This window comes from Monodelphis domestica, chromosome 7 (assembly GCF_027887165.1).
Source record: "Monodelphis domestica isolate mMonDom1 chromosome 7, mMonDom1.pri, whole genome shotgun sequence".
Classification (NCBI taxonomy): Eukaryota; Metazoa; Chordata; class Mammalia; order Didelphimorphia; family Didelphidae; genus Monodelphis; species Monodelphis domestica.
In genome coordinates, this window is record NC_077233.1 from 175,044,243 (window position 1) to 175,060,914 (window position 16,672).

The 16,672-nt window shown below is 37.5% G+C and overlaps 1 protein-coding gene across 4 annotated transcripts in view; it reads left to right on the plus strand.

The window, feature by feature from the left end:
* The window catches only part of RBFOX1 (RNA binding fox-1 homolog 1), a 2,817,840-nt gene that overhangs the window by 143,457 nt on the left and 2,657,711 nt on the right, over positions 1-16,672 (plus strand). The window lies entirely within an intron of this gene.

Genomic DNA, 16,672 nt, shown 5'->3' on the forward strand with positions numbered 1-16,672 from the left:
AGGGCTTTCCCAAATCCAGCTTATATGGGAGAAGATATATCCTTTCCATAAAAATCACCATTGAAGGAAATATCTTCAGACTGATTATAGATTTAGAGCTGGAATGGTCCTTTGAGGTCATCTACTTCTCTACCTAATTTACAAATGTTAAAACTGATATTCAGAGAGGTCAAATAACTAGTCCAATAGGTGTTAGAGGGGATAGATCTCTGGTCTTGAAGTCAGGAGGACTTGAATTTGAATTTGATCCCAGATACTGACTATTAAATACTGTCTATGAGTTCTGTCACTTAGCCTCTGTTTGCCTCAGTTTTCTCAATTGTAAAATGGGGATAATAATAGCCTTAAGACTATTTGGGAAAATCACATGAGATGTTACTCATAAATGCTTTGCAAAATTTTAAAGCCCTAGATTAATGGTAGTTATTGATAGCCCAAGCCCAAGGAAGGAGGCGCGGATTCAAACCCCAACCCCCTGACTCCATTTAGAAGATTTATTGCATTATTCCACAATCTTTTCTTTGTCAAAACATTGCAACTGCTTGAGTATGCTTTTGGTGTCTAACCCCAGGCCTTGCTATTATAATTTTAGTTATAGAATTGTGGGATTTAGAGCTGGAAAGATTACTCTACCCCCTTAAAACCAGGGATCTTATTTAAAGATGAGGAAAATGAATTGAGCTGCACAAGGACAGAAGTTAATAAGTGGTAGAACTGGAATTTAGACCCATATCCTTTGACTCCATACTCAAGACTCTTTTTTGCATATGAATTCATCTTATCCACACTACTATATACTTTTTATTTTTGTTTTAGTGTAATAAGTATGAGAAAAGGACAGAATTACTGTGTTTTAAAGATGGATTATAGATAATATTTGTTATCGCCCCCTAGTTTATTCTTTTCCTGGGGGAGGTATTTATCTGATGATTGGTTGTACTTATGTTCCATTTTTCGTTTCTTCGTGATTTCTTGTTATTGTCTTTTGAATAAATGGGATCAGAAATATTAAGCAGTTTTTCTAAGGTCACATAGGTTTTAACTAGCACATTTAAGCTTTGAACACAGCATATCTCACTGCAAATCCACTTTTCTTTCCACATGATGAAGGATACCACCATGTAGAGCCTTTCTAGCTTCTTCCCAATGTGTCCTTCTTTGGACAATTATTTCTCCTTGCAAGGTTTAAATTTAGGGGTTTGTGCTAAATATGAAACTTATAAAATAATATTATGGTAGCCAATTTTAAAATATTAGAGCTTAAGTCAAAATGACTTTGAGCAACTTTTATTTACAAAGAGGTGGAAAGAGTGAAAGTGTAAATGTAAATAAAGAGACAGATTCCTAACAAGCCTACCAGCCTTTCTCCAGTGAAGTCTGGCTCAGCCCTGTCAGGGGCTTCCCCAAGTCCCTTATCTCCACATGGATTTCTCCATCCATAATCCTGAGCCAGAGGTCCTGGTGGTGTCTTCAGCCAGAGTTCCACCAATGCAGCCTTTTCCAAAGCCTAGGCAGGAGTCTCAGCCACTCACCCAGCAAGCCGATGCAGGATCCAGGGAAAAGGGCTCCTCCAAGCCAAGGCAGGGATCTCAGGCACTCACTCCAAATGGCAGGAAGGAATGATGTCCCAGACCATGCTGGTCTCCTTTTATACCCCATTTCCCACGTCATTTCCTGGCTCTTCCCCTCTTCACATAAACCAATTGCAGTCTCCCAATTTGCATAACACTGCCCAAGGGGGGCAGTGCTTGTGGCCTTTGGGGGTGTGAACTAGTAAGTGACTTGTGAGCTCCCTTACCAAATGGTTAAGTGGGGTCCTAAGTTAGGGGTACTTTAAGTTCTTGATTTGATTAATTAAAAATAGATGGGGGCGGGAGGAGAGTTAATCCTTTCCTCACAACTTCCAGTCACCTGTTTCTGCAGTTTTAAGGTTCATTCCAAGGTACTATTTTTAATTATTTATGAGAGAATTTGGAGAGTGAGGTAATCCCTTCTCCTGTGCTACCAACTTCCCACTTTTCCTTCAAGTTGTCTATCAGAAAGACCATCCTCCTCAAATACAGTCGGTACAAAGTTTGTACATCAGTGCCTTTCTCCTGTGGAGGTATGGGGCCAATTCAGAGATCACCTCTTCAAAGGAAGGAAGAATGATGCCATTCATTCCCTCAGGGAAACTAGGGGAAATGCATGGCCCTGTTGAGGAGAGGTTTTTGCAGCATCCTCTGACAACATTGTCAGCTGGGGCTGTTTTCATTTTTCTGGGCTTTCGCTTTTTGTCCTTGAAGTGGGGAGAGTGATTAGTCTGACTCACTCAGAGACCAGGAGTTCTGTCTCCAAAGAGCCTCTGAAGTCATCTTGTGCAGGGGCTGCCGACACGCACAGCCTTTTTGTCCTCCTGGGTCTGGTAAACCAAAGGAGAAGTCACTGGAGTAAGCACAAGACATTGGGAACACAGAATGTGAACTGGACTTCATGCTATCTCATGACCCTGAGTAAGGCATCTCGAAGCATCTCTGGGGCTCTCTGCTACTTACCAGTGAAACCAAAGGATTGTAGGATTCTAATTCTGGAGCTGGAAGGGACCACAGAGCTCATTCGTTTCCACTCTCTTCTTTTATAGTTGGGGAAACTGAGGCCTGGAGAAACAAACTGAGTGGCCCATCACTCAAGCAGAAAGTGGAAGAGCTGGGAGTTGAGCCCAGGCTTCAGGACACCATATTCAGAATCCTTGTCACTGCCTTGAACTTTGCATCTGTGGATCTTAAGTGAAAGCTGTCCATTTACTCTGAATAAATCCCATTGCAAAGAGCCCGCCTTTTGGGGGACGGGGAACATGGAAGGATCTTTTTCTCTAAAGATGTTTTCCCCTCCGCCCTTAAGCGCAGCACTCTGGTCTTACTCATATCCTTTCTTTTGAGGACCAGAGCTGTACTCTGAGGGAAATAACAAGACGTACATGTATATGTAGGAATAAAGGGAAAGCATCAACATACCCAGGCCACAGATGCTTTTGCTCAGTTCATCAGGTGTTTACGGAGGGCTTTCTGTGAGCAAAGGTCTGCCTCAGGAGCTTCAGGGGATACAGAGATAGACAGATCTTAGGAGGGCCATCTAGTCCAATCTCTTTAGTTGAAAAGTGAAGAAACACAGGCCCAGGGAGGTTAAGGCTGAGGACAGTGGCAAGCCTGAGATTTGAATCTAGATCCTTTGACTCCAGATCCTGCTTATTGGGGCTAAAGTTTCTAATTTTATTTCTTAAGAAACAAGGACCATGTCTGTCTTCAGCCTTGGGGTCTCTCTTGAACTCCAATCTATACTGGACAGCTCCATTTATCTCTATTTGGTAGATGGGACTTCCATGTGAACTCTTTTTTATTTTTTAAAGGCAAACAGGGCTAAGTAACTTGTCCAGGGTCATACACCTAGGAAGTGTTTAGGGTCAAATTCGAATTCAGGTTCTCCTAACTCTAGGCTGGTTGGCTCTATCCATTTTACTACCTAGTTCCCCCCCCCCCCCCCATGCTAACTCATTGAAATCCTCTCAGGCCCCAGTAAGGTGACAAATCCTTTATGAAACCTTCCCTGAGCCTGTCCTGTCCTTCTTATTTTCTAAAAGAGATTTTTCTATTTTTACCATTTCCCAAATCAACTCATTATCTCCCCCTTCCCCTTCCAACTTCTCAGTTTCTTTTAAAAAATATTGATATCTTTTGTATTTGTGTCACCATCATTTCCAAATATATCCACCCTTCCCCTATCCAGTAAGCCATCTCTTGTAACAAAGAATAAAAATGAAAGGGAAAAAAAGACAGTTCAGCAAGATTAGCCAACAGATCAACTAAGCCTGACAGTTTAAACAATGCTCAGTCCCCCAATTTAAACAAAGAAAGGAGGGGGTCCATTTTCTCCCCTCTCCTTCATGGCCAGGTTGGTTATTAGGACTTCACAACAGTCCCTAATTTTCCATTTTCTATTGATGGTACCATCTGATTTACCCAGGCTCAAAACCACAGGGATGTGGAGTATTTGGGATATAACCTTTTTCTTTCCCTCTATCAGTGAGGTAGTGAGGTGGCCAAGTGGATAGAGTCTTGGGCTAGAATCAGGAAGGCCAGAGTTCACATTCAGCCTCATACTTTAACAGTGGAATGACCTTGAACAAAACATTTTACTCCACTTTGCCTCAGTTTCCTTCCAGGGTTGTTGTGGGGATCAACTGAGATAAAATTGGTAAAACATTATAAATCTTCTATAACCATAATTTTAATTATTTTCTCTTTTTCATTACATACATTCAATCAGATGCTGAATCCTGAAGATTTTATCTCCCCAAATTCTTTTAATCTGTCTTCTCCTACATTTGTCACTAGTTACTTTTTTTTTTTGTGAAAACATTTACCTTCCATCTTAGAATTAATATTAAGCATTGGTTCTAAGACAGAAGAGAGGTAAGGGCTAGGCAATGGGGGTTAAGTGACTTGCCCAGGGTCACACAGCTAGGAAGTGTCTGAGGCCAGATTTAAACCCAGGACCACCCATCTCTAGTCCTGGCTCTCAATCCACTGGGCTGCCCTCTCCACTAGTTACTATTTGATATTCAATATACCTGTCAGACTAGTTTAACCTTTATTACCCTTTCTTCAACTAGAGTGGAGTCTCTTTCTTAAATGGTCTCCAAGTTTCTAGCCTCTTCCCCTTTCCCTTTTTCATTATTTTCAGTTACCTAATTCAACTTGTTAAGGCTCAGGTTTGATCACATAACTTTCCTGTTCAAAAACTTTCCATGACTCCCTAATGCTCAAGGAATAATAATTTTTAAAATCCTCAGTGTGCCTTTTAAGGCTACACATAGTCTGACTCCAACCTAATAACTCAGAGTAAAGAGTGCTAGTTGGGTTTTCAGAAGACCTAGGTTTGAAACTCAGCTGTGCTACTTATTATCTATGTGACCTTGGGCAAATCAACTCAAATTCCAAGCTCCTAATGATAACGATAACTCTCTTCCTCTCCCTCTTTCTCCTAGCTTTCTGCCCCTCTCTTCTTCCCTTTCTCTCTCCTCTCCATCTCTTCTGTTCTCTTACTTTCTTTGCCTCCCTCCTCCCTCTCTTCCTATTCCTTTTCCCTTCCTATCCCCACTCCCTTTTTCTCTCTCTCTTCTGTCTCCCTCTCTCTTCCCCTCTTCTTTCCTTCCTCCCTCTTTCTCCAATTCAGTACTTTATTTTTAATTTTTAAAAATAAGTTTTATTGATTTTTTACATTGCTTAAATTACCTCCTGTGACTTTTATGCCCTCCATGAAAGCCATCCCATATAGCAAAGAATATTTTAAAAAAGGAATAAGAGAAAAAATCACCAAAACGAATCAATCAATAAAAAAAAACCCTTGAACTATATATATAGTTTCATACTCATGGACCTCCACACCTACTTCTCTAAAGGAGTGAGGATGAGCTGGAGAAAGATGTCTTCTTTTATTCCTTCTTTAGCATTTGCTAGCTGTGTAACTATCAGCAAACCACTTAATGTCCCTCAGCCTTAATTTCTTCATCTATAAAACTGAGATAACAGTAACTCACCCTTTTCCCAGGGTTATAAAGAAAATCAAATGAGATGACATAGGTAGAGAATTTTGCAGAGAACTTGTTCCTTATAATTGTACAGCATTTACTTTCTATTTTTTGTTGTGATGGTTCCTTCTATTTATATTGTCATAGTCATTGAGTATGTTGTTTTCTTGGCTTTGCTTATTTAACTGCAACAGTTCATGTAAGTCTAGTCTTGCCTTGCTTTTCTATATTATACATCATTTTTGTTATTTCTTCAATCATTGTAAAGTTCCATTAAATTCGTGTACCATACTTTGTTCAACTATTTCCTAGTATATGATTCTTTTAGTAGCTCGTCATTTGCTCTCCTTCTAGTCTTTTTAGACATTATTCCCTTCAATGCCCCCCTTTTCTCCTACAGCCATATGAATCCCTCTAGTTCTGAACACTAGATTCCATCTCAACTCTATGTCTTTGAACCAACCATCTCCAGTGCCTGCAATGTCCTCTCTCATTTCCTCTGCTTATTGAAATACTTTTCTTTATTCAAGGACCATTTTAGGTATTGGCAAAGCCTTTAGCTGATTCCTACCCCTTCCCCACCCCAGCCAAATATGGTCTCTTCTTCCTTGAATTTCTTATAGTACTTTATCTAGACTTTTCTTCTGCCTCTGTGCTATTCTAACTTTTCTTATATCTATTTGTGTATGTATCAGATTTCCTGTCACTTCTTTCCAACCTCTCATCTGTGACTTATGATATGATGATACCTGAACCTCAGCTTCCTAGGAAGTGTGGTTCGGAGAAAAAGGAGGGAAAGTTAGGGAAAGGAAAGGTAGGAAGGTAGCCAGGGCCCACCCCAACCCTTCATGGTAGGGAAATTGACCAAGGTCTTCTTCTTCTTGGTGGCAGGCTAGGGAATTAAATTAAATCAAAGCCAGACTCTAGGGATAATTAGGTTTATTTGGGCTAGGAAAAGAAAAGTTTGGGACAGTAAGGGAAAGTTTGATCTCTGGCAGCTAAGCAGGGATCAAAGCTCTCTACCCAGTTTTGGGAAAAAAGGAGCCAAAACCCATGCTTCTCTCTGCTTTTATTCTCCCTTAGACACCTCCCATGAAGGAAGTGGGATGTGTCCAAGGAAATTGCAGTAGAGAGTACTAGGAGATGTAGTCTCCCAGGGCTTAGATTCATTTCAAAATGCACATTCCACCTGTGATCCTTTGGGAGACAAGTCTTCCCAATTATAGCAAACACAAATAAACTTATAATAATAATCAAAATAAAGGATATATACATCAATGCAAGGGGGAAATGCAACAATTTTTAGTATAAAAGAAACAACAAAAGAAAACCAAATACTTGGCATTTCTTGCAAAAACATAACAAAACAAACAATGAGGGGGAGGTCCCCCCTTTTTTTCCTTTGGACATTATTTTTATTTGGTAAATTTCAAACATTATTCATTGGAAACATAAATCATTTTCTTTTCCTCCCTCCCCTCCCACCACTCCTCCCATAGCTGAAGTGTGATTCCACTGGGTATCACATGTATCCTTGATCCAAACCCATTTTCATGTTGTTGGTATTTGCATTAGCATGTTCATTTAGAGTCTATATCCCCAATCATATCTTCTCAGCCCCTGTAGTCAAGCAGTTGCTTTTCCTCGATGTTTTTACTCCCACAGTTTGTCCTCTGCTTGTGGATAGTGATTTTTCTCATAGATCCCTGCAGATTGTTCAGGGACATTGTATTGACACTAATGGAGAAATCCATTACGTTCGATTGTACCACAGTGTTTCAGTCTCTGAGAACAATGTTCTCCTGGTTCTGCTCCTTTCGCTCTGTATCATTTCCTGGAGGTTGTTCCTGTCTCCATGGAATTCCTCCACTTTATTATTCCTTTTAGCACAATAGTATTCCATCACCAACATATACCACAATTTGTTCAGCCATTCCCCAATTGAATGGCATCCCCTCATTTTCCAGTTTTTTTGCTACCACAAAGAGCGCAGCTATGAATATTCTTGTACAAGTCTTTATCCTTATTTCTCTTTGGCAGTGCTATGGCTAGATCAAAGGGTAGATAGTCTTTTATTCCCCTTTGGGCATAGCATATGGTTGGATCAATTCACAACTCTACCAGCAATGAATCAATGTCCCAACTTTGCCACATCCCCTCCAGCAATCATTACTTTCCATAGCTCTCATGTTAGCCAATCTGCTAGGTGTGAGGTGATACCTCAGAGTTGTTTTGATTTGCATCTCTCTGTTTATCAGAGATTTAGAACACTTTTTTCATGTGCTTATTAATGATTTTGATTTCTTTAACTGAAAACTGCTTATTCATGTCCTTGCCCATTTATCAATTGGAGAATGGCTTGATTTTTTTGTACAATTGATTTAGCTCTTTGTAAATTTGAGTAATTAAACCCTTGTCAGAGATTTTTGTTATGAAAATTGTTTCCCAATTTGTTGCTTCCCTTCTGATTTTAGTTACATTGGTTTTGTTTGACAAAAACTTTTTAATTTGATGTAGTCAAAATTATTTATTTTACATTTTGTGACTCTTTGTAAGTCTTGCTTGGTTTTAAAATCTTTCCCTTCCCAAAGGTCTGACATGTATACTATTGTGTTCACATAATTTACTTATTGTTTCCTTCTTTACATTCAAGTTGTTCACCCATTCTGAGTTTCTCTTGATGTAGTGTATGAGGTGATGATCCAAACCTAATCTCTCCCACACTGTCTTCCAATTTTCCCAGCATTTTTTTTAATCAAATAGTGGATTTTTGTCTCAAAAGCTGGGGTCTTTGGGTTTGTCATATACTGTCTTGTTGAGGTCACTTGCCCCAAGTCTATTCCACTGATCCTTTTTTCTGTCTCTTAGCCAGTACCAAATTGTTTTGATGACCACTGCTTTATAATATAGTTTGAGATCTGAGACTGCAAGGCCACCTTCCTTTGTATTTTTTTTCATTATTTCCCTGGATATCCTTGATCTTTTGTTTTTCCAAATGAACTTTGTTATGGTTTTTTCCTAATTCAGTAAAAAAGTTTTTTTGTTCAATGTGTATGGCACTAAATGGATAGATAAATTTGGGCAGGATGGTCATTTTTATTATATTGGCTCGTCCTACCCATGAGCAGTTAATGTTTTTCCAATTGCTCAAATCTGGTTTTAGTTGTGTGGAAAGTGTTTTGTAGTTGTGTTCATATAGTTCCTGTGTTTGTCTCGGCAGATAGGTTCCTAAGTATTTTATATTGTCTAGGGTTATTTTGAATGGAATTTCTCTTTTTAATTCCTGCTGCTGAGCTGTGTTGGAATTATATAGAAATGCTGATGACTTATGTGGGTTTATTTTGTATCCTGCAATTTTGCTAAAGTTGTTGATTATTTCAATTAGCTTTTTGGTTGAATCTCTAGGATTCTTTAAGTAGACCATCATGTCATCTGCAAAGAGCGATAATTTGGTCTCCTCCTTGCCTATTTTAATGCCTTCAATTTCTTTTTCTTCTCTAATTGCTACTGCTAGTGTTTCTAATACAATGTCAAATAATAGAGGTGATAATGGGCATCCTTGTTTCACTCCTGATCTTAATGGGAATGGATTTAGTTTATCCCCATTGCAGATGATATTAGTTGATGGTTTTAGATATATACTGTTTATTATTTTTAGGAACGGCCCTTCTTATTCCTATGCTTTCCAGTGTTTTTAATAGGAATGGGTGTTGTATTTTATCAAAGGCTTTTTCTGCATCTATTGAAATAATCATGTGATTTTTGTTGGTTTGCTTGTTGATGTGGTCAATTATGTGGATAGTTTTCCTAATACTGAACCAGCCCTGCATCCCTAGTATGAATCCTACTTGATCATGGTGAATGATTCTTCTGATCATTTGCTGGAGTCTTTTTGCTAGTATCCTATTTAAGATTTTTGCATCTATATTCATTAGAGAGATTGGTCTATAATTTTCTTTCTCTGTTTTTGGCCTGCCTGGCTTTTGAATTAGTACCATGTTTGTGTCATAAAATGAATTTGGTAGAACTCCCTCTTTACTTATTATGTCAAATAGTTTGTCTAGTATTGGGATTAGCTGTTCTTTGAATGTTTCATAGAATTCACTTGTGAATCCATCAGGCCCTAGGGATTATTTCTTGGGGAGTTCTTTGATGGCTTGTTGGATTTCATTTTCTGATATGGGATTATTTAAGAATTCTATTTCTTCTTCTGTTAATCTAGGCAATTTTTAAAAATAAATATTCATCCATATGATCTAGATTGGCATATTTATTGCCATATAATCGGGCAAAATAGTTTTTAATGTTTGCCTTAATTTCCACTTCATTGGAGGTGAGTTCTCCCTTTCAATCCCTGATACTGTTAATTTGATTTTCTTCTTTCCTCTTTTTTATTAGAATGACCAATATTTTGTCTATTTTGTTTGCTTTTTCAAAATACCAGCTTCTAGTCTTATTTATTAGTTCAATAGTTCTATCACTTTTGATTTTATTAATTTTCCCATAATTTTTAGGATCTCTAATTTGGTTTTCTTCTGGGGGTTTTAAATTTGTTTGCTTTCAAGTTTTTTAATTTGCATGTCCAATTCATTGACCTTTGCACTCCCTAATTTGTTAATATATGAACTCAAGGATATAAATTTTCCCCTGAGTACTGCTTTGGCTGCATCCCATAGAGTTTGAAAGGATGTCCCATCATTGTTATTTTCTTCAGTGAAATTATTAATTGTTTCTATGATTTGTTCTCTGACTAGTTGATTTTGGAGGATTTAGTGGATTTTGGATTTATTTCTGCTTTTCTGCAGTTGTATGCCATGTTTTTATGACCTAGTATATGGTCAATCTTTGTGATTGTGCCATGTGCTGCTTTAAAGAAGGTGTATTCCTTTTTTTCCCTATTCATTTTTCTCCATATATCTACTAACTCTAATTTTTCTAAGATTTCATTCACCTCTTTTACCTCTTTCTTATTTATTTTTTGATTTGATTTATCTAAATTTGATAGTGGTAGGTTCAGGTCTCCCACTAATATAGTTTTACTATCTATATCCTCCTTCAATTCTACTAGTTTCTACATTAGAAATTTGGGTGCTATACCATTTGGTACATACATTTTGATTCCTGATATTTCCTCATTGTGTATACCCCCTTTTAACAGAATATATTTACCTTTCCTATCACTTTTAATCAGGTATATTTTTGATTTGGCTTTGTCAGATATCATGATTGCAACTCCTGTTCTATCAGTTGAGGCCCAAAAGGTCTTACTCCATCCTTTAATTCTGACCTTGTAAGTATCTACTCGCCTCATGTGTGTTTCTTGTAGACAACATATGGTAGGATTCTGGATTCTAATCCACTTTCCTATTCGTCCACATTTTATGGGTGAGTTCATTCCATTCACATTCAAAGTGATGATTGTCACTTTTGAATTCCCTAGCATTTTGATATCTTCTCCTAGTTTTGAGATTTCTTCTTTTGTTATATCCTTTTAAACCAGTGATTTACTTTTAGTCAATCCCCCTATTCCCCTCCCTTGATATGCTTCCCTTTCTGGCCCCTCCCTTTTTGTTCCCTTCTTATTTTTTTTTTGGGTCTGTTGAGTTCCTTCCCTACTCTCCTTCCCTCCATTTTTTTTGAACTCCCTCTTCCCCACCACCCTTAGTTTTCCCTTCTTCCTTACCCTGTAGGATAAGATAAACTTCAAGATCCCAAGGGATCTAGATGCTCTTCCCTCTCAGAATTGATTTCACTGAGAGTAATATTTGAGTATTACGTATTTGCACTCTCTTCCTCTCCTTCTTCTAAGAGTATTCTTCCCCCCTTACCATATATATCTTTGTGTGACAAAGATTATTCTATTTATTTTATTTCTTCAGGTATCTCTTAGTACCATATTGATTCCCCCCCACCATTTTTTTTTGCATATCATTTTATAGCCTTTAATGCTCCAATCTTTTCCTATGAGTGATTCTTCTCTTTCCTATAATAATGAAAACATTTTTGAGAGTTACAAATAACATTTACCCACAAAATTAATATATATATATAAATATATATGTATATATATATTTATATATATATATATATATATATATATATATATATATATATATATATATATATATATATAATTTGATCTAATTGTAGCCCTTAAAGCAGAGAGTTTGAATAAAAAAATTTTCCTCCTTTTCCCTCTCTTTCATATTTACCTTTTCACGTTTCTCTTGATTTTTGTGTCTGGATATCAAATTTTCCATTTAGTTCTGGTATTTTTCTTACAAATACTTGGAAATCTTATATTTTGTTGAATGCCCATACTTTCCCCTGGAAGTATATAGTCAGTTTTGATGGATAGGTGATTCTTGGTTGAAGACCCAGTTCTCTTGCCTTTCTGAATATCGTATTCCAGGCCTTGTGGTCCTTTAGCATGGAAGGTGCCAGGTCTTATGTGATCCTGATTGGTGCTCCTTTGTATCTGAATTGTTTCTTTTTTTTACTTCTTATAGGATTTTCTCCTTACCTTGAAAGCTCTGGAATTTGGCAATTATATTTCTGGGAGTTGTTTTTTGGAGGGTTTAGTGTAGAGTGTGTTCTATGAACTCTTTCAATGTCTAATTTGCCCCCTTGTTCAAGAACTTCAGGGCAGTCTTCTTGGAGGATCTCTTGTATGGTCTCAAGGTTTCTTTTTATTTCTGGCTTTTCAGGTGGACCAATGATTCTCAAATTATCTCTCCTTCCTCTGTTTTCCTGATATGTCAACTTGTCAGTTTTTGCCTTCGTTTGCATTTCATCCAGTATTTCCTCTGTAGCCTAGGTTTTTCCTCCATAAAAATTCTCGAGGATCACAGCCTTCTTTTTGTTTTTTTTTTGGAAGGACTTTGATACTCCTGTGCATAATTAGCCATTTTCCTGGATGTTTTCACTTCCCTCTTTAGTCAGAAATCTGAGTCAGATGGGCAGGCTTTCTGTGTATGGAGTTAAGGAGCAAGGATTTTTCCTGAGGCAAGCTCTCAATTTTCTGCAGTCCTTTGCAGCTCTTTTCAGTGCTACCTTCCTAGGGGCACTCAAGGTCTGCACTCTCCTGCCTGCCTGGGTTTCCCATCTAGCTGCTTTCAGGGGTGGGTCCCCTAAGGTTCTAGTCAGCTCCCAAGGACCCAGAAGTGCCCCTTGCTCATTCCAGGGGTGCCCCTTGCTCACTCATCTTGGCATGAGCTGGCTCTGGCTCTGGCTCTGTAGGTGGAGGTGGGGGAGGGTGGATTGGCTCACATTTGTGTGGAAGCCCTTTCACCCCCTTATAGACTGGAAAAGCCCCAAATCCCACACACCTTCAGTGCTGTGCCCTATTGTACAGCTCCTCTGCTCCTCTGCAAATGATTCTTAAGGTCTTTTGGGGTAGTCCTTGTTGGTGTGTGCTGGGGAGTGGTAGTGACTCGCATTTAGACTACTGCCATGTTTATTTACCTGGAAGTTCCCTCTATCTCCAGTCCCCCCCTTTTTTTTTACAACAACAACAACAACAATAACAATATATATACATATATATGTATATATACATATATATATATATAAAACATATGCATTTAAAGAAAACAAATGAATTTAACAAAATAAATTAATTTAAAACCCCCAAAGTTAAATTTTTTTACATCTGGTTTGCTCAGGATCTCCTAGAGTGTGGTCTCTGTGTGTATCTCCATGGCATCTTCTGTAAGGAGTTCAGTCTCTGGATTCCAGAAGGCAGCAAATTTCTTACTTAAACTCTTTATTTGAAATAAAAGCACATTCTCCCTGAGGAGGATAGAAAGAAACACTGAAGACACATAGGGATATATGACTGAGGTATGAGGCATATGAATCATTGCCAATTAAAAAAGTCAGAAAAAATAGCACAAAGTATGCAGTAATGCATATTGTATCTGTTTCACAAGGTTCTTATGGGAATCAAATGAATGGATTATGAAAGCATTTGTAAAAGAATATAAAACACATTATGTAAATATGATGTGTTTGTGTGGTCCACACACACGTATTGGATTGGGAGTCAGGAAGACCTGAATTCAAATTGTGATCCACACATTTACTAGCTGGGTGCCTATCAGCAAATCCTTTAATGCTTCTCAGTCTTAATTTCTTAATTTCTTCATCTCTAAAACTGGGATAATACTCCCCCCAGAATTATTAATAAGATCAAATGAGATGACATAGGTAGAGAACTTTGCAAATCTTAAAGAACTATGAAAATGCTGGATATTAATACTGCATTGCTATTACAAACTTTTCCTGGCAATATAGTCTAGTCATTTTCCCTAATTGGATCAGGAAGTTCTTGGTACGTATTCCTTCCCCTCAATCTTTGCTTCTCTAATTTTAGTCCATCTCCCCATCACTTTCCTTTTGTAGTTTATAACATTTTAGGGAAGGATTACCATGTATAATAGGGATTGGTTTATTTGATTGAAATAATAAATATTTGACTGGATGTAGAAGGATTGGTAGAATAAAGATATGGGATTGTGCTAAGGACAGATCTAGTCCTGGATGGGATGCTAAAGTAGAGTACCATAAATAGCTAGAGGCAGCTTGAAATACTGGGTTCCTTGTATAGTGATTATGGAAAACAAGAGTGGAAGAAGTTCAGAAAGAAACTTATTAGCTTTGTTATTTTGTCTATCACTACCCCTAATGTCATGTCATAGGAAGGAGTTTTTAGAATTAGTTCCCTTTCTTTCCTCTTTTCTTCCCCACTTCCCTGGAATGTTGTAGTTTAACATGAGAGGCAGTCTGATTCAAGGGACAGCTTACTGACCTCAGAGTCTGGAGATGGGTTTGGATATTGTCTTAGGCTAGAGCTATGTGACAAGGATGAACATTCTCTGTGCTTCTCAAGGATTCAGCTCCCTAATGTGCAAAATGGAGATTGCAAATTCTGCCTGTCCCATTGTGTTGTTCCAAGAACAGTGCTTTGCAAATAAATTTGAGGATTTTTTTTCAAATATTAGAGTTAAGTTCTATGGAATAATAAAAAATGAATATTTACATCTAATTAGTAAAATAAAATATCCTTAAAAATAAAAAAATTCATCTGTAAATAAAAAAAAAACAACGAATATGACAAAACAGAAGCAGAGTGAGACTTTGGTGAATTGAGGCTGAGTGAAGTAACCAGAGTCAGTAAAACAATATGTACAATGACTACAGTGAATGGAAAGATGAACCACAACAAAAAATCCAACACTGTAATTATAATCACCAATCCTGTCTCTAGAGAAGAAATGAGAAAATGAGCCTTCTTCCTTGTTTCACAGAGGTGGGAGATTGTGGGCATGAACATGCCATATACTATCATACTTGATCCATGCATTGGTTAGTTTTTCTGAACTGCTTTATTTTTCTCTTGTTTAAATCCTTTGTCACATTCAGCTAGTTCACTGAATAGGGAAGGGGAGAGGAATATGTTTGGAAATCAAGGGGATGTGAAAACAAAAGATATCACTATTAAAAAACCTTTGGTCTTCCTTTCCAGGGATGACCCTGTAGGTAGGTAGACTTGGCTGTTGCTTACATGTTGGCTTGAGAGACTTTAGAAATCTGCATCTTCTCTCCCTAGATATTTTTCATTATGGATCTGATATGGTACTTAAAATTCAAAGACTCCTTGAATATTAGAACTGAAAAGTATCTTAATACTAAAGAAACTAAGGTTTGCCGAGTTCCTATGATTCCTATCATCATAGAACATACATCCAAATGGGGGGAGGTATTAATGAGATTAGTGTGACACTCTGAATACCCTGCAAGCAGGAAAAAGCCCAACAAACTAATTTGGCTTTCCTTTAAAGATTTTTAAACATTACAAAATGAACTCCCAAACTTTGATAATTAAACTAGGTTTTAAAAAGCAATTAAACAAGGTCAATCCAATTTATTAGAAATTATGAAGGTAAAGTTATCTAGTAGCATGACATTAAAAATAAGAACATGTATTAGAAGCTTGAATTGGACAAACAATGACTATCTAGGAGACAACATATAACCTGTGGGAAGCTAAGTGGTACAATGGATAGGCTACTGGTCCTGTAGTCAGAAATACTTGAGTTCAAATACTGCCTTAGACACTTATTAGCTGTGTGACCCAGGGCAAGTCACTCAGACTTTGTAGCCTCAATTTCCTCATCTGTAGAAGAGGGGTAATAATAGCACCTCATCTTCTCAGGTTCTGAGCATCAAATGAGATAATATTAGTAAAGTGCCATGCAAACCTTAATGTGCAATGTAAGTGCTTGCTATTATTATTACTATGATTATGTAAATTAGGTGAATCCTGCCTTATACTCCTAGTGCTACAAATATCATATTCTCCTCCCTTCCCCCAAATTACAAAGCATAAATTAAGCTATGTTATATGCCTTTTCCAGAAGGTAATTCCAGCTTCTTTAAAGATGGTTTTGGCAACATCTCTAAAAAGCATAAGGGTGTTATTTCATAGCACTAGCATTGAACCAATGTTACATAGGGTTTAGGAGCCAAAATTTCTTGCTTGTAGAAGCCAAATCAAAGCCAATCAACCATGATTTAAAAATGAGATATAATTCTTTCCAAGATCTTATTAGATAAGTGCTCCTCAAATGTTGCCTTAAGATGAAGAGATGGTAAAGTTGGACTAGTCCAATGAGAAGGTATGTTTTAAGATCATGCATAGGAACTCCTGGGTCACATCTAATTCCATATTTAAGAAGTCACTGTTTTTGGCTGCTCCTCGGCTATTGCTTCAAGTTCCTGAGACATTTTAAATATGAGACTTGGTATAGTCTGGTTCAGAGTTCTAGCCTGGATTTAGTCTACCTCAGTCAAGAAGCTAGGTGTCTGTCATGTGGTGATGTGGTGGGCAATGGGAATACAAAAGTAAAATAAGTAAAAGTTCATGCCTCGATGTACTAATATTCTTTAAAACAAATTTATTGGCAATTTTTGTTTTGACACCTTATAATTTCTAAGTATATCCCTCTCCTTTCCCCTATTCAGTGAGCCATCCCTTTAACAAAGAATAAAATAGAGTAATATATGTTTTTTGACTGACTGACTGATTGGAGGAGACCTCAGAGG